Source organism: Portunus trituberculatus, chromosome 27, assembly GCF_017591435.1.
Source record: "Portunus trituberculatus isolate SZX2019 chromosome 27, ASM1759143v1, whole genome shotgun sequence".
Taxonomy (NCBI): domain Eukaryota; kingdom Metazoa; phylum Arthropoda; class Malacostraca; order Decapoda; family Portunidae; genus Portunus; species Portunus trituberculatus.
This window is the reverse complement of record NC_059281.1, coordinates 4,709,370-4,735,115: the sequence shown is the minus strand read 5'-3', so window position 1 is coordinate 4,735,115 and position 25,746 is coordinate 4,709,370. Positions and strand designations below refer to the sequence as shown.

The following is a 25,746-nucleotide window of genomic DNA, read 5'->3' as shown; positions in this document are numbered from 1 at the left end:
AATAGTGATAGATAAAATTTTGAAAATTGATAAATAATAAATCATTATTTTCATATTTATCTTGAAGAGAAAAATCAAATTGTTTTTATCCTGTCTCCTCATTAATGAAAATACTAAATTATTTTTGTATCTTAGAAATAGAAATCAAATTCAATGTTTATCTTGTCTCTCCACTAATAGAAAATTACATTTTGGAGTTAAGTAAATAACTACATTTTGGAGTTTAAAACTTCAACATGCTCATGTTCCAAAAATTGTCAATTATCAGTAGTTTGGAATAAAAAGTATTAACAATAAGAATAGATCAGTAACACTGGGAAGACAATTATCAGATAACTGATAAGCCAGTATCATTATTGTGATAACTTATTACAATAATACTCACCTATGGATGGGAAGAGCCCATTCATTTTCAAGAATGGGATGCTAATTTATGGCAGTATCTGCTCATTATTTAATCAGGGCTTGTATCATAGTAATCCCATGTTTCTACCAATCAAGTGATGGGATCAAGTTTACAGCTAATAGAATATGCATTGAAGTTGGTCACATGTATTCCTCACATCTGTACTTTTCTGGGGAAACAAAATTTCCCAAAAAAGCGAGTGGTAGGACAGGATACAAAATTAGGACTGTGATCAGTGGAATCCATTACAAAGAACTGTTTGACAGAATATGTATGCTGAAAAGTTAGAGGTTAGTAAAAGTTTATGAATATTGACCACATATAATCTTTTCTTTCTGCACTGAATATTGGTCATTGGTAATTACAATAATATTTTATGGCTTATAAGACACTATTCTTGTGGGAGATATCCTGATTTCAGAAAGGATGGTGAGAGGAAACATGCCTGATATAGTCATTATCTTTGTATAGCAGTTATTATTTTCATTAGAGTTTACTTAAGACTTTAAAGTGACTGTAGTAAATAAGAGTGATGGTAAAAATATAAAAATGGTTTACATAGTCTATTTTCATTAGACTTCTCTAAAAGACATTAAAGTAACTAATAAATCAAAGTGATATTACTATGAAATTATTTTTACATAGTTTGTTAGATTGTTATAACATTTTATTGATGTAGATACATGACAGCTGTCGTCCAGCTACACGCAGTAAGAATACCTATTAGAGATGATTTGCCTTCCCAATGCGTGGTTAAGTGTAAACATGAACCTGTTTTGTTCACTCCTAAGACACTGTGACATGTTTTTTAACTTAAGATGAAATTGAATAATATTTCTTTGGAGATGTTAGGTGGGCAGTGAAGATAGGTGGGGAAGACAAGATGAAGGTAAGTGTGTGAGTTATAGCTAATAATGTATAAGGGTGTGAGTTGTAGCTAATAATGTATCCACCATAACAAATGCATGAACTCTCACAGACTACCACTTTTGTGAGTTGGGGTTTTATGTATTATTGTATCTGCACTCCTTGTTGAGTTAAAACAGCAGTGACTGGGACACATGTGGATGATATAGGCAGTGTGTTTTACATCGGTGATTTAATACAACCACAAACTACTAAATATTCTAGTGAATATTTTTTTAAGTTGGTGAGCACCAACCAAGATACCATTGTAATTAATTGAATATCTTGAATGTATTACTTGTATGTAATAAGGTATTATACCTTCATTTGCTTTTTTATAGTAATGTAACCATATTAGTTGACTTAAATGCCTTGATATACTTTTGAAGTAACTGATGCTTGTGAATATTGAGGTTATATCATATAAAGACCAAATTGAATAGCTAAGCTTTCACATTTATCTTGGAAGGCACATGGATATTTCTAAGTCATTTTTAGGAAAAAAATGTGTGCCTTATAAGCCATGAAATAAGGGACTTCCACTGAGTGGGAGTCTTTGGAAACTCAACATTTCAGTTTTACATGATTTTTTGTGCACAGTAGTTATTTAACACAAAACACACAAGTAAGTGTATGGTTACAAGATGTCTATGTGTTGTCTACCATACAGATTTTTGCCAGGCTGTACTTCTATTATAAATCAATAATTGTTAGCAATGGTGCTTTATTGTGAAATTGGTTAGTTCTTTATTATCTACATGTAAATGTGGTAGTGCTGTTCACTCATGGTGTACCTACAGAATATTGAAATGCATATGCTAGATTACTGTACTAATACTTTACTGTGAAGAACAGATATATTGGAAGATGTACCAGTTGATGTTTGCTACAATTTTAATAGCTGTGAGTAGCTCTCAGAAAATGTGCAATTTCCTAATCCTTAAAAATACTCAGTGATGAGTAGGACATATTTTGTATTACCTGTTTGCCATGAAATATTTATCTTTGTGATTGTCAGTTAACATTACATATATGAATGAATCACTATTAACTATTATATTAAGCAGGCCTTTTTTTCCACTCTAGTCATCCTAGTCATTTGTGCATTACAATGTTATGATAGAACTTCATTTACATAAGGCATATTGTCAAGTTGTACAGTACACTGTGTATGGTACTTTGTTATCCGGTAAATTCACACTTACAGTGTTTGGTAATTATTACCCTCAGTTCTATTTACGGTACGAAAAATTCACAGATACGGTATCCGCTCATGTTTTGTTAACACCGTACCATAGCGCCACCACACCGCGTGGCCACAACAACAATCAGTCTCTTCCCGCGTTTCCCACTGAACACAAGTGAAATCCTTACAGTGTGTTTTTTTGTGGATATTATGAGTAAGGACTGAAATCCCTAATGTCCCTTAGCCTCGGGAGGGACATCATCTGATAGAATACGTGGCGAGTGAAAGGTAAATAAAAACATTTTCTGTTTATTTTCTTTTGTGCAGTGCTTTACATTTTTTTTTATATGACTATTTTCATGTATTTTCATGTCTATAGGGGTGACTTTTGACGTGCTGGAACACATCCCCTATTATTACATGTTATAATGGGTTTGGTATATGGTCATTTTGATTTGTGGTAAGGTTTTCAGGAACGCATATGTACCATATAACGAGGACTTACTGTACATGGTGCATGATACTCTGTGCCAGTGTATATTTTCTCATTAACTCTGGATACGTCTGTGGTGACTCAATTTTTTTGTGCTGGAAAAATCCCAAACAGTCTAAAGATAGTGGAGAAACATGTAAAAAGTGATTTAACAAAGGGAAAATTTTTTTTTTAAATCCACACGAATTGCAGGCATGGGTGTGTTAAATGTGACGAATAAATAGATAGTGGTGCTAGTGATTTGTGAGCACTATAGTTGTTCATGATTGGGTATTATGTCACCTCAGTAATGGTAAATCATATAATATAGTAATTAAATGAGGGAATAGAGATTGGCATCATGTCATTCACCTCACAGTGTGATTAGTAGGCTATTGCAATTGTATGCAATAGTGTGTGTGTTGGCACTTTTTCTCTGTTTTCATGAAGACTGTTTGATAAAAATATTGTAAATGGTTCTTCAGTATGTATTGATTGTGCTCTTTTCAGATCTTTGTAATTAAGTGAATTGATTCAAATTAAGGTGACAGGGCAGTTGTACTATAGCAGAGATTTGTTGTGTTCTAGTTACTATAACAAGTGACTTTTAAGTAAAGAATTTATATTTTTCAATATGTCAACCTTTTTCCCATTAAGAACACCCCCTGATCATTTGTCCAACTCTCAGTTATCTGACATCGAACACAATGTTAATTTAGTGACTGATACTAACTTAATATGCAATGGTACTGCAAAGGATATTATTAGATCTGCCATGTAAGTACCCCTGGAAATCTTTTCATGAACCCCTGTGCATGTGCAAATCCCAGGTTGAGAACCCCTATTGTAAACAGTTGAACCATTGATGTTCTTGCATGTTTCTACTCTTGCTATTTTATTCCATGTATTTGTTATTCCATGATGAACACTACCATATTGTTGCTATAGACAGAAAGCTTCTGCTAAGTCTTTTTGGGTTTCAAAAACAAAATTATAATTAATTTTAGTAGCCATGGTAAAGTCACTTTTTAGTAGTAATGTTCAGACGTTTGGGCAAAATTTGTCTGTCTTGCAAGAGAAATAGATTTTGTAAAGCTTTTGCTTTTCACACTATGTAGACATTGCTGTGCTTAACTCAAAACTAATAGGGTTCCATCAGTCATACCCAAGGTGCACTATTATTGGCATCAATTTTTTCTCAAGAATAATTCCTACCGTTATAAGATGAAAGGTTTGCATGGAAAATTATGGGAACACCAAATATTAGTTCATTATATACATTAGTAAAGGTTTGGTGGTGTAGTAAGTTGTGCAGTTTGTGTCTTGGAGGTACGAGTAGTAAGCAGTGAATGAGTGTTTCAGTGAGCTGGTAGATAGATAGTGTGGGGGTGGTTGAGCTGATGGATGGATAGGTGGTATGATAGGGAAGAGGATGTATAGATGAAGCATTAAACACATAGGCTAGAGGATGTACAGATAAAGCATTAAACACACTTAAAGCACTAAACACAGCATGGTAATAATAGATAGTAGGAGATTCACTTAAATTAGTAATTATTATCTATTTTATCTGTACAGTAGGCTACACTATTTTATTTCCCCAACAAAGTAAAAGTTTCTTCTATTGTAATGTCGAGACAAGAGCTTATTTGAGTTGTGAAACTATTTGAAAATATATGCCAACAAGTTTAAAAATAGCATTCATATGTCACAATGTGAATGCAGTGTAAATTCATTTCAGTACTAATAATTATTCTTAAGTGTTAACAACAAAAAACTATGGTTTCCTTTTTTTTTTTTTTTTTTTTTCCCATAAGCAGGAAAAAAAAAGGAATGATATGGACACACTGAGAGTTAGAAAGAATTAAGGTGCGTCCACACAGTGGAACAATGTTCAACGGACAAAATTGTTACCATATCACAGGAGAAGCAGGATGACGTCATTAGCGGAGAAAGGATGGAAGTGGATCTGGCAACAAGCAGTGGTACCAGATGAGGTTGTTTACCACCGTTTTACCTCTGCTCACAGGGCAAAGACCAGTGGACAGTGTTCGAAGGTGATGTCCTTTGGTAACTCAGGCATTTAAGTCAGTGTGTGGACTTGGGTGACTTGTGCAGTACATCACTACCATGGTACACGAAAAAAAAAAAAAAAAAAAAAAAACAAGGCCAAAAAAACAGGACAATTGAGAACTAGTGAACTGACGGACTTTGAAAATCCTGTAACCAAGTGACTTTGTTTGTCGTGTGCCTGGCAGCATCGTATACTTCCACACCTCACAGACAGTGTCTGAGGTTTCGATGCTACGAACACTGACAGTGTCTGGTACACCTCTTGGTGCTCGCTTCTGATGTCATCAGCGAGCCTTTCTGCTTTCCATTGGTAATTGATAACAATTTTGTCCGTCGTGTGGACGCACCTTACCTTTAGACAAGGTTCACAGGCTATGCTGTGCTACACTCCAGACTTTTAAAAGTACAGTAAGTAATACCTTCCTGGGAAGACAAAATGTTCTGATGCCTTTGAAACACTAACTGGCAGGCAACCTTCTACTTTCTGTTGTGATTAGGCAACAGTGTCCAAGTCAAATCAGTTAGCTCTTTAGCTGATATAGAAGAAGTGAGATCTGTCCATCTGGTACACCAGACAAAGGCTAATTGCCCTACTATTTTGCTACCTCCAAAATTACTACAAGCAAGGAGAAACACAAGGTGTTTGCATTATACAAGGCTGGCTGTGATCTCTCATTTACTTCCACTCAAACAGGAATTAGGCTGAGGGTAACACAGCTATTAGTGCACTGTTTCAAGGTGGTCCTCAGCCAAACTCCTATTTGAGTGGAAATAAATGGGAGCTCATGGCCAGCTTTGTATAAAATAAACAGTTCCCTACATTTCTCCATTCTACTCTTCTTTTGGGCAACTCCAACTCCCCTTGAGATTTATGGCATTTGGCCAAAAACATCTTCAATAACTTGAATACTTCATCTTTCCCTTTTTTATTTCACCACTGCCATCTCAGCTGAACTTCTCTCAAACCTTCGCTAGCAACTTCACCTTGGATGATTTGGGGCTTGTTCCTCGCTCTCCTCCTCCCTCTGACTATTTCATGCCTTCAATTACAGTTCTTCATAATGATATTTTCCATGCCTTCACTGGCCTAAATCCTCAGAAGGCTTATAGGCCTGATGGGGTCCCTCCTATTGTTCTCAAAAACTGTGCTTCCGTGCTTGCACTTTGCCTGGCCAAATTCTTTCAACTTTGTCTTTCGACTTCTACCTTTCCTTCTAGTTTGGTTTGCCTACATTTGGCATATTCCTAAAAAGGGCCTTCTAGTTCGAAGTTTGCCTACATTCAGCATATTCCTAAAAAGGGTGACCATTCTAATCCCTCCTATAGCTTTAATTTCTTGCTTGTCTATGTCTAAAGTTTTTTTAATTTATCCTCAATAGGAATATTCTCAAACATCTGTCACTTCACAATCTTCTCTCTGATCACAAGTACACTCGACCCTCGAAACAACGGACAAATGCGTGCACGACCCTGTCCGTAGATTGCAAAAGTCCGTTCTTTGCAAAAGTACATAAAAAACTGTATAAAATGTATGTAAAATACTACTGTGTAATCATTAAGAAATCATTCAAGCAGTATTACAGAGCATTAAGTACAACAAATAACCTGAAATAGATGACATGAGCATGGTCAGTTTAATAAATATTAATAAACGATACAGAAAACAAAGTTTACCAGACAATAATTTGCCGGGAATGGACAATCGCGCGCATTTTAATATTCGTCTGTAGATGTTTCCAAAATCCTTTGATGGGAGGTCCGTTGTTTCGAGGGTTGAGTATATGGCTTGTGTCAAGGTCATTCTACTGGTGATTTTCTGGCTTTTCTTACAGAGTCTTGGTCATCATCTTTTAAGAGATTTTGGTGAAACTTTTGCTGTTGTGTTAGACATATCAAAAACTTTTGATAGTGTCTGACACAAAGCTTTGATTTTAAAGCTACTCTCCTACAATTTCTATCCTTCTCTTTGCAATTATCTCAAAGTTTCCTTTCCAACCATTCTATTGCAGCTGTCATAGACAGCCACTGTTGTTCTAAATCTATTAACAGTGTTCCTTAGGGTTCTGTCCTGTCACTCACTCTCTTTCCATTATTCATCAAACTTCTTGCCGTTTCCATTCTAACACTGATAATACCACCCTACATCTTTTCACGTCCTTTTAGAGACGACCAACCCTTTAGTAAGTCAACAGGTCATGCAGGGAATGCCCAACTTCTGATCTTTCCAAGATTTCTAATTAGGGTAGAGAAAACTTAGTAGTGTTCAATGCTTCAAAATCTCATTTCCTCCATCTATCAATTTAACACAACCTTCCAGACAGCTATCACCTCTTCTTCATTGACACTTGGAGTTACCCCTCTCTACACTGAATACCCTCGGTCTGTCCTTTGGTCATAATCTAAACTGGAAACTTCACATCTTATCTCTTGCTAAAACAGCTTCTATGAAGTTAGGTGTTCCGAGGTGTCTCAACAGTTTTTCTCGCCCCTCCAACTATTAACTCTGTACAAGGGCCTTATCTGTCCTGGTATGGAGTACTTTTTGCATGTTTGGGGGAGGTTCCACTCACATAGTTTTATTAGATAGGGTGGAATCAAAAGCTTTTCATCATAACTCCCCTCCTCTGACTGACAGTCTTCATTGTCTTTCTCACCAGAGGAATGTTGCATCATCTCTTGCTATCTTCTACTGCTGTTTTCATGCCAACTGCTCTTCTGATCTTGCTAACTACATGCCTCCCCTCCTCATTAAGCTTTGCTGCACAAAGCTTTCTTGTTCTTCTCAGTTAAAGTTTCAAAAGCATCAAAGTAACTTACTTTCCCATGAAAGTCGTGAGCCTCCTCCATTTAATACAAAAAGAAATGACGCCGGCCCCATGGCATCAAGACTTTCTGTGCATACTGTATCTTTGTCTCGCTACATATGTGATTAGAACTAATTGATAAGGTGTCTCACTACATGTGAACTAATTGAAAAAGAAGTGCAGTCATCAATTCAAACATCACAGCCAGATATTAACAGCACAGGAGTGAAGTAGCTTTGGAGACCTGTCTGTCGCACCAGACTGTTTACATCCCATAGTGTACCTCAGCAAGAAGGAGCAGAGGAACATTTCTGTCTAGGCAAAAGGCATGATGGGTTGCTGTGGCCTTGTCTGGGCATTACCAATCAATGGCTGTCTAAGTGTGGGGCACCCTCCTATATATCTTGTATGTGGCATACAGGCCTGCCACATCCTACCTATGCTGCATGGGCAGTAGTGGAGGTAACTGCTGGCCTGATGGTGTCTTCAGTGAGATGAGTCCAGAAGGCAAAGCTATAAGTGTGGGGGCAAGAAACCCACATGAGGTGCATACTTGAGCTGCATGGAAAATGGCTATCCCTCGAACGTTTAATATAGTGTGTGACATACCTGATGCAGTTCAACCTATCCAATGGCTTGGAGGCTGTATTGTGTGGTGAAGGAGAGGTTGCCGTTCAACTCAGTGCTTCAGTATGACCTGGGTCTTGTGGTTTTGATAAGTGTGATAGTAAAGCAGGGGTGAGATACTTTGATGCTTTTGAAACTTTAACTGAGAAGAACAAGAAAGCCTTGTGCAGCAAAGCTTAAGGAGGAGGGGAGGCATGTAGTCATATGCAGAAGTGTGGGCCTCAGGAATGAGCTGCAGGCTGCAAAAGTGTGGGCCTCAGGAATGAGCTGCAGGTCATTAAAGAAGATGAATGAGACCCCCAAGGATGCTGTTATGGGATGCTTGCACTGACCTGAGTCTTGTAAAGAGCAGCTGTTCACTGATATGGTGTGGAACTTGGTAATGAGAGTGGAGTGCTACACTTGATCAATATGCAATAGCAATGTCCAGGCTGATGATGATATTGTTGCATCCTCTGTTCAGGAACTGGTGCTATGAGATGGACACATGGAGCAGGATGTCATTGGTAGACATGTTGGAGCAGAAGCAAAACTGTCTGGTTCTGACGAGATGGTGTAGGTTGAAGGTTCTGATGAGATGGTTGGACTACAGCATGGCTCTTTTCCTCCTCCTTTCCTCTTTCTCCAAGGCATGAAAGTTGTACCGATGGGACATGAGGCTGGGTTCGTCCCAGTCATGAACAGCCTCAGTGGGCCACTGGCACAGTACCCCTGCTCTTCTATTGCCCTTGATCATCATGAGGGCTCTGAGGGATGGACCTTATTTCCCTCCTCTTAAAACTGAGTTCACTGTGGCCAATATTGAAAATTATAACTTTTCTTCTATAGTTGCTCCAGGGTCTGTCCCTCATCAACTTGTCCCCCATCCTCCCCATCATTTGATTGACCTGGACTCTTCCTCTTGACCTGTCCTTGACAGGTCAGGATTTGGTCTTGAGCACTACCATCTTTCTCCTTGCTATTGACAGCATCATTTCTGCTCTTCCTCCTGGTGTCAGGCCCTTCCTCTATGTGGATAATTTAACTGCCTCAGGCAGTTCCTCTTCCCTTCTCCATTGTCTTCAGAGTGGTTACACTTCTTCTTGAAGCAGCTGAGCTCTAAGTGATCCTTGCATCTGCATTGGTCAAAACTGCCCGAGTCAAGTAGAGGTGGGGTGTAGCATACAAGGCAAGGTGATTGTTTCTTTATGTTTGTGTTTGGCCTCCTTGCCCTCCTTGGTTCAATGGCCCCCAGTTGTTGTTGGGAGATCATAGCTTGTGGGTGTCCAGCTAGTCCTGGAGTATCCATGTTGGGATGGGTTACATGGCAGGTAGGTGCAGTGCAGGATACTGCAAGGTTAGGCTGGATGACAATATAGGGGTAGTTTGGTGAGCGGTGGGAAGCAGCAGGAACAGGTTGGTAAGGGTTAGGCTGGTCAAGTCACATCCAAACTGGCTGAAGCAGGGCTGGTCAGGGTTGGTTGGCAAGATGGAGGAAGAGAAGTGTAGTGGCATAGGCTTAAAAGACGCCCACAAGACTTGAGCTGCTTGACAGGAAGAGTCATGGTATCTGTTAAATGTGTTACAAACATGTAGAACAATTCGTCACAATTTCTTGATTTATTGATAATTTCTATAAAGAAAATTTTCTATACATTACAGAACAATTTATCAACGTACAATTTCTTAATTTTTGTCTTACTGATATTTTCTTTAAAGATGAAAATTTCTTTATCTTGATATTCAATGCACAACCACTGTGGAAGCATGAGAAAACAAAGAGGCTGCATGACATTGTGTGGTTTGTACTGTAACACAAGAATATAAAATGGTAGGAATTAATTAAAAACCCAATAAAGATATCAGAAACAGGAGCAGCACAGTTCATAGTGTGTTAGAGGAACAAATGCATCCATTTCTTTATCTCTTAGCAAGTCAGTTTGTGCAACATGACCCTCACATTAACAGGCGTTCTAATTCCGCATGACACTGACTGTGCGTGTGTATTTACCTAGTTGTAGTTTTACAGGGCCTGGGCTTTATGCTCGTGTGGCCCCGTCTCCATATCTACACTTATCCGATCTTACTTTAAAAGTGTGAACACTCATTGCAGACACTACTTCTTCATCTAAACTGTTCCACGTCTCAATACATCTCTGCAGGGAACTATATTTTTTAATATCTCTCAGACATCTTCCTTTTCTCAGCTTTTTACTATACGATCTTGTGCTTCGGATGTCATATTCTTCTCTCAGGATCAGTTTCTCATTATCCACTTGGTCCATTCCGTTGATCAATTTATAAACTTGTATCAGGTCTCCTCTCTCCCTTCTTTTTTCCAGGGTTGGTAGATCCATAGCCTTTAGTCTCTCCTCATATGTCATCCCTTCAAATTCTGGAACCATTCTTGTAGCTATTTTTTGTAGCCTCTCCAATTTCCTTATGTGTTTCTTTTTATGAGGGGTCCACACTACTCCTGCATATTCCAATCTGGGTCTTATTATAGTACTTATCAATTTCTTCATCATTTCTTTGTCCATGTAGTGAAATGCTACTCCAATATTCCTTAGCAAATTATATGTTTCTCTAAAAATTCTATCAATATGGCTTACTGGTTGATTGTTTTCTTCCATCGTCACTCCTAAGTCCTTTTCCTTTTTACTTTCTCCAGTTCTACTCCATCTCCCATCTTATAGATTCCCACAGGTCGTCTTTCACTTTTCCCATTTCCATGACATGGCTTTTGTTCACATTGAATTCCATTTCCACTTCTTACTCCATTCCCAGATCTTATTTAGGTCTTCTTGCAGTATTTCACAATCCTCCTTTTGCTTTATAACTCTGCACAGTTTCGTATCATCCGCAAACAAATTTATGTAGCTGTTCACTCCTTCTGGCATGTCGTTAATATAAATGAGGAAAAGTATTGGTGCCAATACTGACCCCTGTGGCACTCCGCTTTCTACTGCTCTCCACTTGGACTTCATATCTTTAACTACCGTCCTTATTTCTCTCCCCCTCAAATAATTTTCTATCCATCTCAATGTGCTTCCTTTTAAGCCACCCTTCTCCTCTAACTTCCACAGTAATCTTGCATGTGGCACTTTGTCAAACGCCTTTTTTAAATCCAAATAAATGCAGTCAACCCATCCCTCTCTCTTGTACTCTATCAACTATTCTAGAATAGAAACTCAATAAATTAGTTACACAAGACCGTCCTTTTCTAAAACCAAATTGGCTATTTGATATTAATTTGTTGTCTTCAAGGAACTCGATCCATTGTTTCTTTATTATTCTTTCACACATCTTGCATATTACACTAGTTAGTGATACCGGTCTGTAATTTAAAGGTTCTTCCTTCCTTCCGCTCTTATATATGGGAACCACCTCAGCTCTTTTCCATTCTACTGGTACTGTTCCATTTTCTATTGAGCATTTTATGATGTTGTATATAAGACTTGCTAGTTCTTCCCTACATTCTTTCAGTATTCTGCCTGAGACTTCATCCGGTCCCATTGCCTTCTCTTCATCCAGTTCCTTCATTAACTCTTTTATTTCAAGCTTGGTTACTTTAATCTCTTTCATATAGATTGTCTCTCTATTACCCTGTGGCCTCTCAAATTTGGATTCCTTAGTAAAGACCTCCTGGAATTTTTCATTTAATAGTTCTGCCATACTTTTTGGGTCTTCCACCATATCATTCTCTCCTTTTAACCTTTCTATTGTTTCTTTTTGCCTAATTTTTCCATTTATGAATCTATAGAAGAATTTTGGTTGCTCCTTACATTTTTCAACAGTCTTTTTCGAAGTTCTTTTCCTCTTCCTTCCTCACCTTAACATATTAATTTCTTGCTGCTTTGAAGTTTTCCTTATTTGCTGGATTCCTATTTCTCCTCCACCTTTTCCATGCTCCATCTCTTTTCTCCTTTGCCTTGGCACACCTTGCATTAAACCAATCTTTCTTTCTTCTTCTTTAGGTCTATATTTTGGGACATATTCCCTGACTCCTGTTTTGTATATTTCCAAAAATAAGTTATATTTGTCTTGCATTGTCTCTGAGTTTTCCATCTCCCAGTCTACGTTTTTAAAACAGTTCTTGAGATTCTCAATATCAGCCTTTCTGTAATTTAATCGGTCTCCTTTGTATGAATCGTCTCTATCTTCCTTTCCCTCTTCTATATCTATTTCTAATATTGCATGGTCACTCTTTCCCAATGGGCACTTATATCTTATATCATCATTCATTTGTATACCCTTGTAAAACTAGGTCCAATCTCTCGTCGTTTCCTCTGAATCTTGTGCATTCCTTTACTCTCTGGTCCATCATATTGTCTATCATTAGGTTCAAGAATCTTTCTCCCCAGGCTTCTCCCATACCACTTTCATAATTTTCCCAGTCCACTTCTTTACAGTTGAAATCTCCTACTAATATCACTTTTCTCCTTTCTTTAACGATTCTCATTAGACTCCTTATTGTGTCATCTATCATGTCTTTGTGTGTGTGTGTATTTACCTAGTTGTAGTTTTACAGGGCCTGGGCTTTATGCTCGTGTGGCTCCGTCTCATATCTACACTTATCCAATCTTACTTTAAAAGTGTGCACACTTGTTGCAGACACTACTTCTTCATCTAAACTGTTCCACGTCTCAATACATCTCTGCGGGAAACTATATTTTTTTGTATCTCTCAGACATCTTCCCTTTCTCAGCTTTTTACTATGCGATCTTGTGTGTGTGTGTATTTACCTAGTTGTAGTTTTACAGGGCCTGGGCTTTATGCTCGTGTGGTCCCGTCTCCATAACTACACTTATCCAATTTTTGTTTAAAACTATGTACACTCTTTGCTGATACCACTTCCTCACTCAAACTGTTCCAAGTCTCAACACATCTTTGCGGGAAACTAAATTTTTTAACATCTCTCAGACATCGTCCCTTCCTTAGTTTCTTACTATGCAATCTTGTGCTTCTAAAGTCATATTCTTCTCTCAGGATCAGTTTCTCATTATCCACTTCATCCATTCCGTTAATCAATTTATAAACTTGTATCAGATCCCTCTCTCTTCTCTGCTCCAAGGTTGGTAGATCCATTGCCTTTAGTCTCTCCTCATATGCCATCCCTTTAAATTCTGGAACCATTCTTGTAGCCATTTTTTGTAGTCTCTCCAATTTTCTTATGTGTTTCTTTTTATGGGGAGTCCACACAACTCCTGCATATTCCAATCTAGGTCTTATTTTAGTACTTATCAATTTCTTCATCATTTCCTTGTCCATATAGTGAAATGCTACTCCAATATTCCTTAGCAAATTATACGTCTCTCTGAAAATTCTATCAATATGGCTAACCGGTTGATTATTTTCTTCCATTGTCACTCCCAAGTCCTTTTCCTTTTTTACTTTTTCTAGTTCTACTCCATCTCCCATCTTATAGATTCCCACTGGTCGTCTTTCACTTTTTCCCATTTCCATGACATGGCTTTTGTCCACATTGAATTCCATCTCCCATTTTTTGCTCCATTTCCAGATCTTGTTTAAGTCTTCCTGTAGTATTTCACAATCCTCTTTTTGTTTAATGACTCTGCACAGTTTCGCATCGTCCAAAACAGATTTATGTAGCTGTTCACTCCCTCTGGCATGTCATTTATATATACGAGAAAAAGTATTGGTGCCAATACTGACCCCTGTGGCACTCCGCTGTCTACTGTTCTCCACTTGGACTTCATATCTTTAACTATCGTCCTTATTTCTCTCCCCCTTAAGTAATTCTTCATCCATCTCAATGTGCTTCCTTTTAAGCCACCCTTCTCCTCTAACTTCCATAGTAATCTTTCATGTGGCACTTTATCAAAAGCCTTTTTTAGATCTAAATAAATACAGTCAATCCATCCTCTCTCTCTTGTACTTTATCAACTATTCTAGAGTAGAAACTCAATAAATTTGTCACACATGACCGACCTTTTCTAAAACCAAATTGGCTATTTGATAATATTTTGTTGTCTTCAAGAAACTCGATCCATTGCTTCTTTATTACTTTTCACACATCTTGCATATTACACTAGTTAGTGATACCGGCCTGTAATTTAAAGGTTCTTCCTTCCTTCCGCTCTTATATATGGGAACCACCTCAGCTCTTTTCCACTCCACTGGCACTGTTCCATTTTCTATTGAGCATTTTATGATGTTGTATATTGGACTTGCTAGTTCTTCCCTACATTCTTTCAGTATTCTGCCTGAGACTTCATCCGGTCCCATTGCCTTTTCCTCATCCAATTCCGTCATCAACTTTTTATTTCAAGCTTGGTTACTTTAATCTCTTTCATATAGACAGTCTCTCTATTACCCTGTGGTCTTTCAAATTTGGATTCCTTAGTAAAGACCTCATGAAATTTACTATTTAACAGTTCTGCCATACTTTTGGGTCTTCCACCATTCCGTTCTCTCCTTTTAACCTTTCTATTGTTTCTTTTTGTCTTATTTTTCCATTTATGAATCTGTAGAACAATTTTGGTTGTTCCTTACATTTTCGACAATGTCCTTTTCATAGTTCTTTTCTTCTTCCTTTCTCACCTTAGCATATTCATTTCTTGCTGTTTTGAAGTTTTCCTTATTTTCTGGATTTCTGTTTCTTCTCCACCTTTTCCATGCTCCATCTCGTTTCTCCTTTGCCCTAGCACATCTTGCATTAAACCAATCTTTCTTTCCTTCTTCTTTAGGTCTATATTTGGAACATATTCCCTGACCCCAGTTTTGTATATTTCCAAAAATAAGTTATATTTCTCTTGAACCGTTAATGAGTTTTCCATCTCCTCCCAGTTTACGTTTTAAAATAGTTCTTGAGATTCTCAATATCAGCCTTTCTGTAATTTAATCGGTCTCCTTTGTATGATTCATCTCTATCTTCCTTTCCTTCTTCTATATCCATCTCTAATATTACATGGTCACTCTTTCCCAATGGGCACTTGTATCTTATATCATCGTTAATTGGTATATCCCTTGTAAAACTAGGTCTAATCTTGCCGGCTCATCATTTCCTCTGAATCTTGTGTTTTCCTTTACTCTTTGGACCATCAAATTATCTATCATTAGGTTCAGGAATCTATCTCCCCAGGCATCTTCCCCCATACCACTTTCATAATTTTCCCAGTCTACCTCCTTACAGTTGAAATCTCCTATCAATATCACTTTTCTCCTTTCCTTAATGATTCTTGTAAGACTCCTTATTGTGTCATCTATCATGTCTCTATATTCTTGGTTAGTCCATGAGTTTGTTTTTGGTGGCACATATGTTCCAATGATTGTTAACTCCTTTTTGTTAATATGCATCTTAACATACATGGTGCCTGCTAGTCACCCAGCCAGGCTTTCCCCTACAGAAAGAGCTCAGAGCTCATACAGACCAATCTTCAGATAGGACTGAGACCACACCACACTCCACACACATCAGGAAAGTGAGGCCACAGCCCCTCGAGTTACATCCCGTACCTACTTGCTGCTAGGTGAACAGGGGCTACAAATTAAGAGGCTTGCCCACATGCCTTGCCACACCTAGAACTTGTACCCAGGCCCTCTCAATTGTGAGCTGATTATGCTAACCATTACACAGTGTGTGTGTGTGTGTGTGTGTGTGTGTGTGTGTGTGTGTGTGTGTGTGTGTGTGTGTGTGTGTGTGTGTGTATTTACCTAGTTGTAGTTTTACAGGGCCTGGGCTTTATGCTCGTGTGGCCGTCTCCATATCTACACTTATCCAATCTTACTTTAAAAGTGTGCACACTTGTTGCTGACACTACTTCTTAATTCAAACTGTTCCACGTCTCAATACATCTTTGCGGGAAACTATACTTTTTAATATTTCTTACACATCATCCCTTCCTCAGCTTCTTACTATGTGTGTGTGTGTGTGTGTCTGCGTGCACGCTTCCTCTGAAAGGCTGAAGTGGTTTAATACTGCACTGGAAGTTAACAAAATGCTAGGAGGGAAGTGTAGTTTCATGGAAACTGCTAGCTAAAAGATAAAGGAATTTATACATTTGTTCCTCCAACAGACACTGAACTGTGTTACTGATGTTTTTATTTTGTCATTTGATATTCTTTCATCATGGTACAGGAAACACACACCATCCTCTTCATCCTATAATGCTCCTTAACTTGTCCCTCTATCCCTAATATTTCCTCTCACTCATATGCCCTTGCTGAACAACACTTATTCAAGTTGAAATTTTTTGGTCTATGAAAGTATCACTATTGTTATGCATGTAGGTGTGTAACGTGCTGTGTGTAACACATGATGTCTTTGCACCATTGCCTTCGCTCAAGTAGTTCCGTAGCACATTTTTAACTTGTAGATGTCTTGGCTTAAGCATTTCAGGGAAATATCTGAAAATGAAATTATATTTGTTGAAGGAACATCATGCATTATACAAATTATATTCATACATAATGCAAGAGAATGTCTTGTAGTATATATTATATACATGTATGTATAAAACCTGTTATTAGAGGAGTGATATTAATTAAATTGATAGTATATATATACTATATACATGTATGTATAAAACCTGTTTGTGAGGGGAGTGATATTAAGGAAGTTTTTTTTGGTTTAAGATGTTTGTGTATTATGAATGGTGCTTTGATATTTGTTGAAGTGGAGTAAAGAATGTCCTGTTTCTGTAAATGTCTCCAGCTTCCTGGACACTGGTGCAGTAGTGCAGACTCCCTTTCAATACCAAACCTTCATCATTGGTGCTGAATCTTGCTCTACAACTCGCTTCTAAACCGTCCAACAACTGCCTTCGTGGAATCTATTTTTCTACTTCTATCTATAGAACTAATGCTTCACCAAAGTCCAATATATATGATATAAAGGCAACAAAGTGTTTTCCATTATCCTTTACAGTGAGGTACTTTACATATTATGATGTTGCCTCCTACCAGCGATGTGCTATCCCTCCAAAAAAAGACAATTACCATGTGCTATAGACCCAATGATAAATCAATGAAAATTACATGTTGCATTGATATTATAGTACTGTACTTTACATAGGCAGGAGTCAGGTTAGGAACTGCTTGTACCATGATGCTCGATATCTATACATGCCAAAAACTGGCAAGCGAGCACATAAACACAAGGGACTCATTTTTACACCAAAACTAAAGTACTTAAACCATTTGTGGAAACAAGTTCTATGGACAAGATCACCACCATGAAAGATGTAAACAAACATACAGCAAACATTAAACAAGTATTTGATATGTTGATCACTGATAGAATTAGTGGTAGCTTACTTCAACACTACCAAGGAGAAATATAAGAAGAAAAGGGAGCAGATAAGGGAAGAGTTTGAAAAAATAAGACTGAGGAAAAGCAAAAAAAATCTATGATAATAGGTGACTTAGGATTTTAGAAAAGAAACAATATTCCGATAAGGGAAGAAGGATGGTACTGGATTAGGTGAAAATTATGGGTTCATTTTATTGAGTAATGAATTATACTCACATGGAAACAAAGGACCTGAAAAGTGTTACAGATTTTGCTTCAGTTAATAGGAATTTGTTAAATCTTTATGTTGATATAGAGATGGATAAGAAAGAGGAAATAGTTACTGGCGTGTCAGATAACAACCCCTTATAAATCAAAATGGAGCCAGGCAAAGAGAAGGCAGCACCAGGAGGAAGAGAAAGCTCTGTATAATAAAAGTGAGTAATCATTATACAGCTTCATTAAGGAAGTGGAGAAGAAATATGAAAAGAAAACATGAAATGGAAACAAAGGTGAAAGAAATAAGGCAATGAAAAAAAAAAGAGAATCTACCTAAAAGGAATAAGCAAAGGAGGCTAGTGTAGTAGTCACTGAGGATTAATGAATATTAAAGAACCTAACAGGAATTGGAGAAACACAAGATAAGTGAGAGAAACTTTTGGCTTGAAGAAAGAACTTAAGTCACAAAAAGATATTAAAAATAAAAGATTTTAACTGTGCTGAGGAGAAAAAACAAGGAGATCAGAGATGACAGATCATTAAAGAAAGCTGAGGCAGCAAGTAAATTAATTGTGTGATGGAACTTAGAAGAGACGATAAAGATGAAAAGTGATGAAACAAAGGACGAGATCATTTATGAAACAAATTCCCTAAAACAAGATAGAAGAAATTTGGGGAGAGAAGAGAGTATTGCAGAGAGCTGAGAGAGAACAATGAGTACCAGGGAACTGATAGTATATAGGTAGGCATTGGTTTCAGAGTAAAAACAAAACCAAAAGTATAGGTGGAATGAAGATAGTAACAGAAAAGGAAGTTATAAGGAGCATAAAGGACTTAAAGAATAGGAGCATTTCATTCATATCTGAGTGAGGTCTCAGGGATGCTGTGAACTTACTACCTCAGCTGTGACCTCACTAACATTCCCCTTTGTGTCTCAACACTGGAGGAAACTCTTCCTTTACACAAAACTACATGCACCAAATTACTTACACACACACACTCCATGCTCCATGGAGAGCAGACGTGCCTCCTTGCTCAGAGTGCCGTCTACCTAACACTCCACACGCTAAACAATGTGCTTGGAGTGAGAACCGTCACTAGTACAAAAGGGCAACCAGAGCGAGTGAACGAGTGTACAGAGTGAACGTAGCCTGGTGGCGTGTACATAAGAGTGCTCGGAGGTGTTGGAACCTCCGCACTCCAAACGACAGCGCAGAAACCACACAAAGGCCAGCCATAAACAGCCGCCAATGTATCCCACCAGACATACAAAGCTACCAGGCCTGACCACCAGTGCACACCACCACACACCCACACGCTCCCAGGAAGAGTGAAATGAAATGGATAGACCCATAAGAAATAAGTTACCAAATTCAAAATATGCCGATGAGGCCCAGGGAGCAAAACCAAAAGTAGCCATCCAAAATATGAGTCCATCTTTAACAGGGGCAACAATGCAAGGTAGATTGGTAATGTTAGAGAAGAAATTTGAGGAGTTGGTGAAGGAATTAAAAGTTCAGAGGAGTGAGGAGGAGCAGGATAGAGAATTCCGCAAGGCTTTGAAGGAAAGAGTCAAGAGACTGGAGGAAAATGAAAAATGATTGGTGGATGAGAATGCACACTTGAGAGTGGAGGTTGAAAAATATAAGAGACGGTTGGAGGAGAAAATGGAGAAAGTTGTAAAGGAGAAAGATGACTTTAAGGAAATGATCAGTGAGCAAAGTGAAAGGTTTAAAAGGGAGTGGGAACTGAAGAAAACACAATGGACTGAGTCGAGGGAAGCTGAGATGGTTGGATTACACAAAATAATTAAAGATCAGTTGAATGAAGACAAAAAAGAAAGGTCTAAGGAACTGGTTAATGTTGTGAAGAATAAGGAAACATTGATAAGAGAAATAGCAGAAAAGAAAAAGAGTGTTAATATTTGGGATGAAAGAACAAAATATAACATATAAGCCTAAGAGAATCAAAGAATTAAAAAAGGTAAGAGATCTGTTTAAAAATCTAAATGATGAAAAAAAAAAGACCTACAAGAAGTGGAAGAGATCCATAGACTGGGTCCGTATAAGGAGGGAGTAAGGAGACCAATTAAAGTAGTACTGAAGTTACAACAATCTGCGGAGGACATTTTATATAGAACATCAAAATTAAGAGAGGTAGAAGGTTGTAAAGAGGTGTACTAAGAAAAAATAGAAATGAGGAAGAGAAGATATAAGGAATTGTTGGATGAGGTGAGAAGGAAAAATGATGAACGGCCTGAAGAGGAAAAAGAAAAGTTTTTTTGGAGAGTTATAGGAGAGAGTCAGAAAATGGTATGTGGAAAGAAGGAATGCGAAGGAACCCCTAGAGGGAGCAGTAGGTGGACCGTACTGTATACTAATATAGATGGGATACTGTCAAGTAGATTAGAATTGCAAGACTATGTGATGGTGGAGAAGCCTGATATAGTGTGTTTGACTGAGACAAAATTACATGAAAAAACAAAGGTAAATTTGGATAATAAATATAATATATGGAGAAAGGATAGAGAGGGTAAAGGTGGAGAAGGAGTTATGATTATGACGAAGGAGATAAATGTGGATAAGGTTTGGTATGGGAAGAACAATGCAGAAGTGATAAGCATAAGGTTAAAAAGTGATGGAAAAGACTTAATAATCATGGTGACCTATGTACCTCCTAAAACAAATTCTTGGACATTAAGGGAATATGACAATATGATCAAGGATACTTTACAGAGTTTGGAAAGTGTATTAACTGGAAAAAGAAATGTGATACTAGTAGGAGATTTTAATTGTAAAGAAGTGGATTGGGAAAATCTAGTAAGTGGTGTTGGAGAGGAAGCATGGAGAGAGAGAGATTCCTTAATCTAATGATGGAAAATATGATGGAACAGAGGGTGAAAGAAAATACTAAATATAGAGATGATGAACCGGCTAGACTGGATTTGGTGTTAACACAAGAAGTGTACCTATATGGGGATATACAATATAAATGTCCATTGGGGAAGAGTAATCATGTGGTTATGGAAATGCAGATGGCAATAACACAGCGAAGGAAAGATGAGACATACAGGAGTGGTAGATTGAATTATAGAAAGATGGACACAAAGTTTGAAAAATTATTTCAGAACATTAGATTGGGAGATGTTACAAATCACACAAGTGCAAAAAAAATATGAGATTTTTATGAAATATTACAAAGATGGAGTTATGAAATTTGTACCAAAGTATAAAACGAGAGAGGAAGGAAGAAAGGATTGGTTTAATGCAACTTGTGTTAAGGCTAAAGAAAAGAGAGATGTGGCTTGGAAAAGATGAAAAAAGAGCAGGAATATACTAAATAAGGAGAATCATAGAGTGGTGAGAAATGAGTGTGAAGGTAAGGAGGGAGGAAGAAAGAAAATTTGAAAATCATTGTAACATATGTGCCACCAAAAACAAATTCATGGACCAATCAAGAATATAAAGACATGATAGATGACACAATAAGGAGTCTAACGAGAATCGTTAAAGAAAGGAGAAAAGTGATATTAGTAGATTTCAACTGTAAAGAAGTGGACTGGGAAAATTATGAAAGTGTTATGGGGGAAGAAGCCTGGGGAGAAAGATTCTTGAACCTAATGATAGACAACATGATGGACCAGAGAGTAAAGATTCAGAGGAAACGACGAGCCGGCGAGATTGGACCTAGTTTTTACAAGAGGTATACAAATGAATGATGATATAAGATATAAGTGCCCATTGGGAAAGAGTGACCATGCAATATTAGAAATAGATATAGAAGAGGGAAAGGAAGATAGAGACGATACATACAAAGGAGACCGATTAAATTACAGATAGGCTGATATTGAGAATCTCAAGAACTATTTTAAAAACGTAGACTGGGAGGAGATGGAAAACTCAGAGACAATGCAAGACAAATATAACTTATTTTTGGAAATATACAAAACAGGAGTCAGGAATATGTCCCAAAATATAGACCTAAAGAAGAAGGAAAGAAAGATTGGTTTAATGCAAGGTGTGCTAGGCAAAGGAGAAAAGAGATGGAGCATGGAAAAGGTGGAGGAGAAATAGAAATCCAGCAAATAAGGAAAACTTCAAAGCAGCAAGAAATGAATATGTTAAGGTGAGGAAGGAAGAGGAAAAGAACTTGAAAAGACTTGTTGAAAAATGTAAGGAGCAACCAAAATTGTTCTATAGATTCATAAATGGAAAAATTAGGCAAAAGAAACAATAGAAAGGTTAAAAGGAGAGAACGGGATGGTGGAAGACCCAAAAGTATGGCAGAACTATTAAATAAAAATTCCAGGAGGTCTTTACTAAGGAATCCAAATTTGAGAGGCCACAGAGTAATAGAGAGACAATCTATATGAAAGAGATTAAAGTAACCAAGCTTGAAATAAAAGAGTTAATGAAGGAACTGGATGAAGAGAAGGCAATGGGACCAGATGAAGTCTCAGGCAGAATACTGAAAGAATGTAGGGAAGAACTAGCAAGTCCTATATACAACATCATAAAATGCTCAATAGAAAATGGAACAGTACCAGTAGAATGGAAAAGAGCTGAGGTGGTTCCCATATATAAGAGCAGAAGGAAGGAAGAACCTTTAAATTACAGACCGGTATCACTAACTAGTGTAATATGCAAGATGTGTGAAAGAATAATAAAGAAACAATGGATCGAATTCCTTGAAGACAACAAATTAATATCAAATAGCCAATTTGGTTTTAGAAAAAGACGGTCTTGTGTAACTAATTTATTGAGTTTCTATTCTAGAATAGTTGATAGAGTACAAGAGAGAGAGGGATGGGTTGACCGTATTTATTTGGATTTAAAAAATGCGTTTGACAAAGTGCCACATGCAAGATTACTGTGGAAGTTAAAGGAGAAGGGTGCCTTAAAAGGAAGCACATTGAGATGGATAGAAAATTATTTGAGGGGGAGAGAAATAAGGATGGTAGTTAAAGATATTAAGTCCAAGTGGAGAGCAGTAGAAAGCGTTGTGCCACAGGGGTCAGTATTGGCACCAATATTTTTCCTCATTTATATTAATGACATGCCAAAAGGAGTGAACAGCTACATAAATCTGTTTGCAGATGATACGAAACTGTGCAGAGTTATAAAGCAAAAGGAGGATTGTGAAATACTGCAAGAAGACCTAAATAAGATCTGGGAATGGAGTAAGAAGTGGGAGATGGAATTCAATGTGAACAAAAGCCATGTCATGGAAATGGGAAAGAGTGAAAGACGACCTGTGGGAATCTATAAGATGGGAGATGGAATTCAATGTGAACAAAAGCCATGTCATGGAAATGGGAAAGAGTGAAAGACGACCTGTGGGAATCTATAAGATGGGAGATGGAGTAGAACTGGAGAAAGTCAAAAAGGAAAAGGACTTAGGAGTGACGAAGGAAGAAAACAATCAACCAGTAAGCCATATTGATAGAATTTTTAGAGAAACATATAATTTGCTAAGGAATATTGGCGTAGCATTTCACTACATGGACAAAGAAATGATGAAGAAATTGATAAGTACTATAATAAGACCCAGATTGGAATATGCAGGAGTAGTGAGGACCCCTTATAAAAAGAAACACAAGGAAATTGGAGAGGCTACAAAAAATAGCTACAAGAATGGTTCCAGAATTTGAAGGGATGACATATGAGGAGAAACTAAAGGCTATGGATCTACCAACCCTGGAACAAAGAAGGGAGAGAGGAGACCTGATACAAGTTTATAAATTGATCATCGGAATGGACCAAGTGGATAATGAGAAACTGATCCTGAGAGAAGAATATGACATCCGAAGCACAAGATAGCATAGTAAAAAGCTGAGAAAAGGAAGATGTCTGAGAGATATTAAAAAAATATAATTTCCTGCAGAGATGTATTGAGACGTGGAACAGTTTAAATGAAGAAGTAGTGTCTGCAACGAGTGTGCATACTTTTAAAGTAAGATTGGATAAGTGTAGATATGGAGACAAGGCCACACGAGCATAAAGCCCAGGCCCTGTAAAACTACAACTAGGTAAATACAACTAGGTACACACACACACACACACACACACACACACACACACACACACACCGCGTAGTGTAGTGGTTAGCACGGTCGACTCACAATCGAGTGGCCCATGTTCGAGTCACGGAAGTGGCGAGGCAAATGGGCAAGCCTCTTAATGTGTGGCCCCTGTTCACCTAGCAGTAAATAGGTACGGGATGTAACTCGAGGGGTTGTGGCCTCGCTTTCCCGGTGTGTGTTGTGTGTGATGTGGTCTCAGTCCTACCCGAAGATCGGTCTATGAGCTCTGAGCTTGCTCTGTAATGGGGAAGACTGGCTGGGTGACCAGCAGACGACCGAGGTGAATTACACACACACACACACACACACACACACACACACACACACACACAAGAATTATGTAAGTATTTGCTACTATTTCGGCTTAACCTCAGCCAAAAACTCCACTGTGTGAGCTGAAAAGGGTTTAGTAGATAGAGTCGTATGACTTTTTGATAATTACTGATCATACAAACAAGAATGATTTGGAAATTACTCAAAATTAAATTGGAGACAAAAGATTCCTATGGGCAGCTGGGGTTGTAATAAGCTGCAGTGCGGCCATCTCTAGAACACGTGCAGGCGCTCGTTGGGGTCAATGGTGCCCAACAGTGACCTGGCGGTAAATTTATATCGTTATAAATATGATTTTGGATAACAAAAGCTATCTTTTCCTTCCGTTTTGCATATGAACGCCACCACTACGGCTGTATTGTGTGATACATTCCTCAGTGTCATTGTGTGTCTTGCACGGTGCTTTGTGTGCTATTATTCCACCCAATATTTGCTGTATTACTTGTTAATAATACTAACCTGATATATATTTTTTTTCCTCCTTCCACAGAGATTGCACTTGGCATCCCTCCACATATCTTCTCAACATTGTGTGTGGGTTGTTTTGTCCTGCGGGTCAACTAAGTTAACGGAATGTTGGTGACCTTCGTAGTTTGTTCCAAGCACCTGCAAGATTTCCTGCAACCAGAAATCAAGGTTGTTCAGGGGAGAATGCGGTCACTGATTACAGCGAGAAAGGTGACGCTGTCACGAATCGATGCTCAATAAGCACTATGAAACAACTGAGTTTCCTGACAAAATATTTCGGAGTCTGGAAGAATAGGTGTCCATCACTCTTGAACACACACTAGCCAAGACTACATTGCGTTTAGGTTGGGTATGGTTCAGATCAAATGCTAATAGTAACTGTGAGAGTCACAATGAGAATATATCTGAGAATATCCGTTGGCTAGTTTCGGAGCAATCGAGCGTCACCACAGGAATAGCGCATAATATACTGGTGGATTGCGTCCCCATACCGCCGGAAACCCACCGTCCCTCCATCGGCCTGTACACATTATACTTTCGCTTTCCAATACTTGCTTGAATTTCTTTCCACTAATTTCTCTTCACCTATTTTTCCGTCTTATTTAGAAGCATGGTCCAATCACAGATTCCTTCGTTGATTTCCAGTTCACTTTTGATAGATACGCAGGAGAAACGCTCACGCACGCACACTGACAAACATCAGAGGACAATTTCTATATCTCTATCGGCGATTGAACGAAAAAAAAAAATAAATAAATAAATTAAACACGATCCTTACCTATGCGCTGCTCAGCTAACGTGGAATACAAAATGTCACGAGTAAAGCTTTATTCGATGCATGTTAGCCCATATGTATCCAGCGGAATATGAGTACCAGTCAATAATATGGTGAATAAACTAGCCCCCTCGAAGTTCGTTACCGTGGCGGACTCGAAGGC

General features: G+C 38.0%; 1 long non-coding RNA gene across 4 annotated transcripts in view; it reads right to left on the bottom strand.

The window, feature by feature from the left end:
- LOC123509696 overlaps positions 1–25,746 on the bottom strand; it is a 32,369-nt gene that overhangs the window by 6,200 nt on the left and 423 nt on the right. The window contains exons 2-4 of one of the 4 annotated variants that reach the window (XR_006676264.1): positions 24,800–24,958; positions 24,483–24,602; positions 16,234–16,823 (exon numbers count right to left, since the gene is read on the bottom strand). This is a non-coding gene — a long non-coding RNA (uncharacterized LOC123509696). Of the gene's footprint in view, positions 1–16,233; positions 16,824–24,482; positions 24,603–24,799; positions 24,959–25,746 lie in introns of those variants that run through there. The other 3 variants (XR_006676267.1, XR_006676265.1, XR_006676266.1) reach the window with 3 other exon arrangements.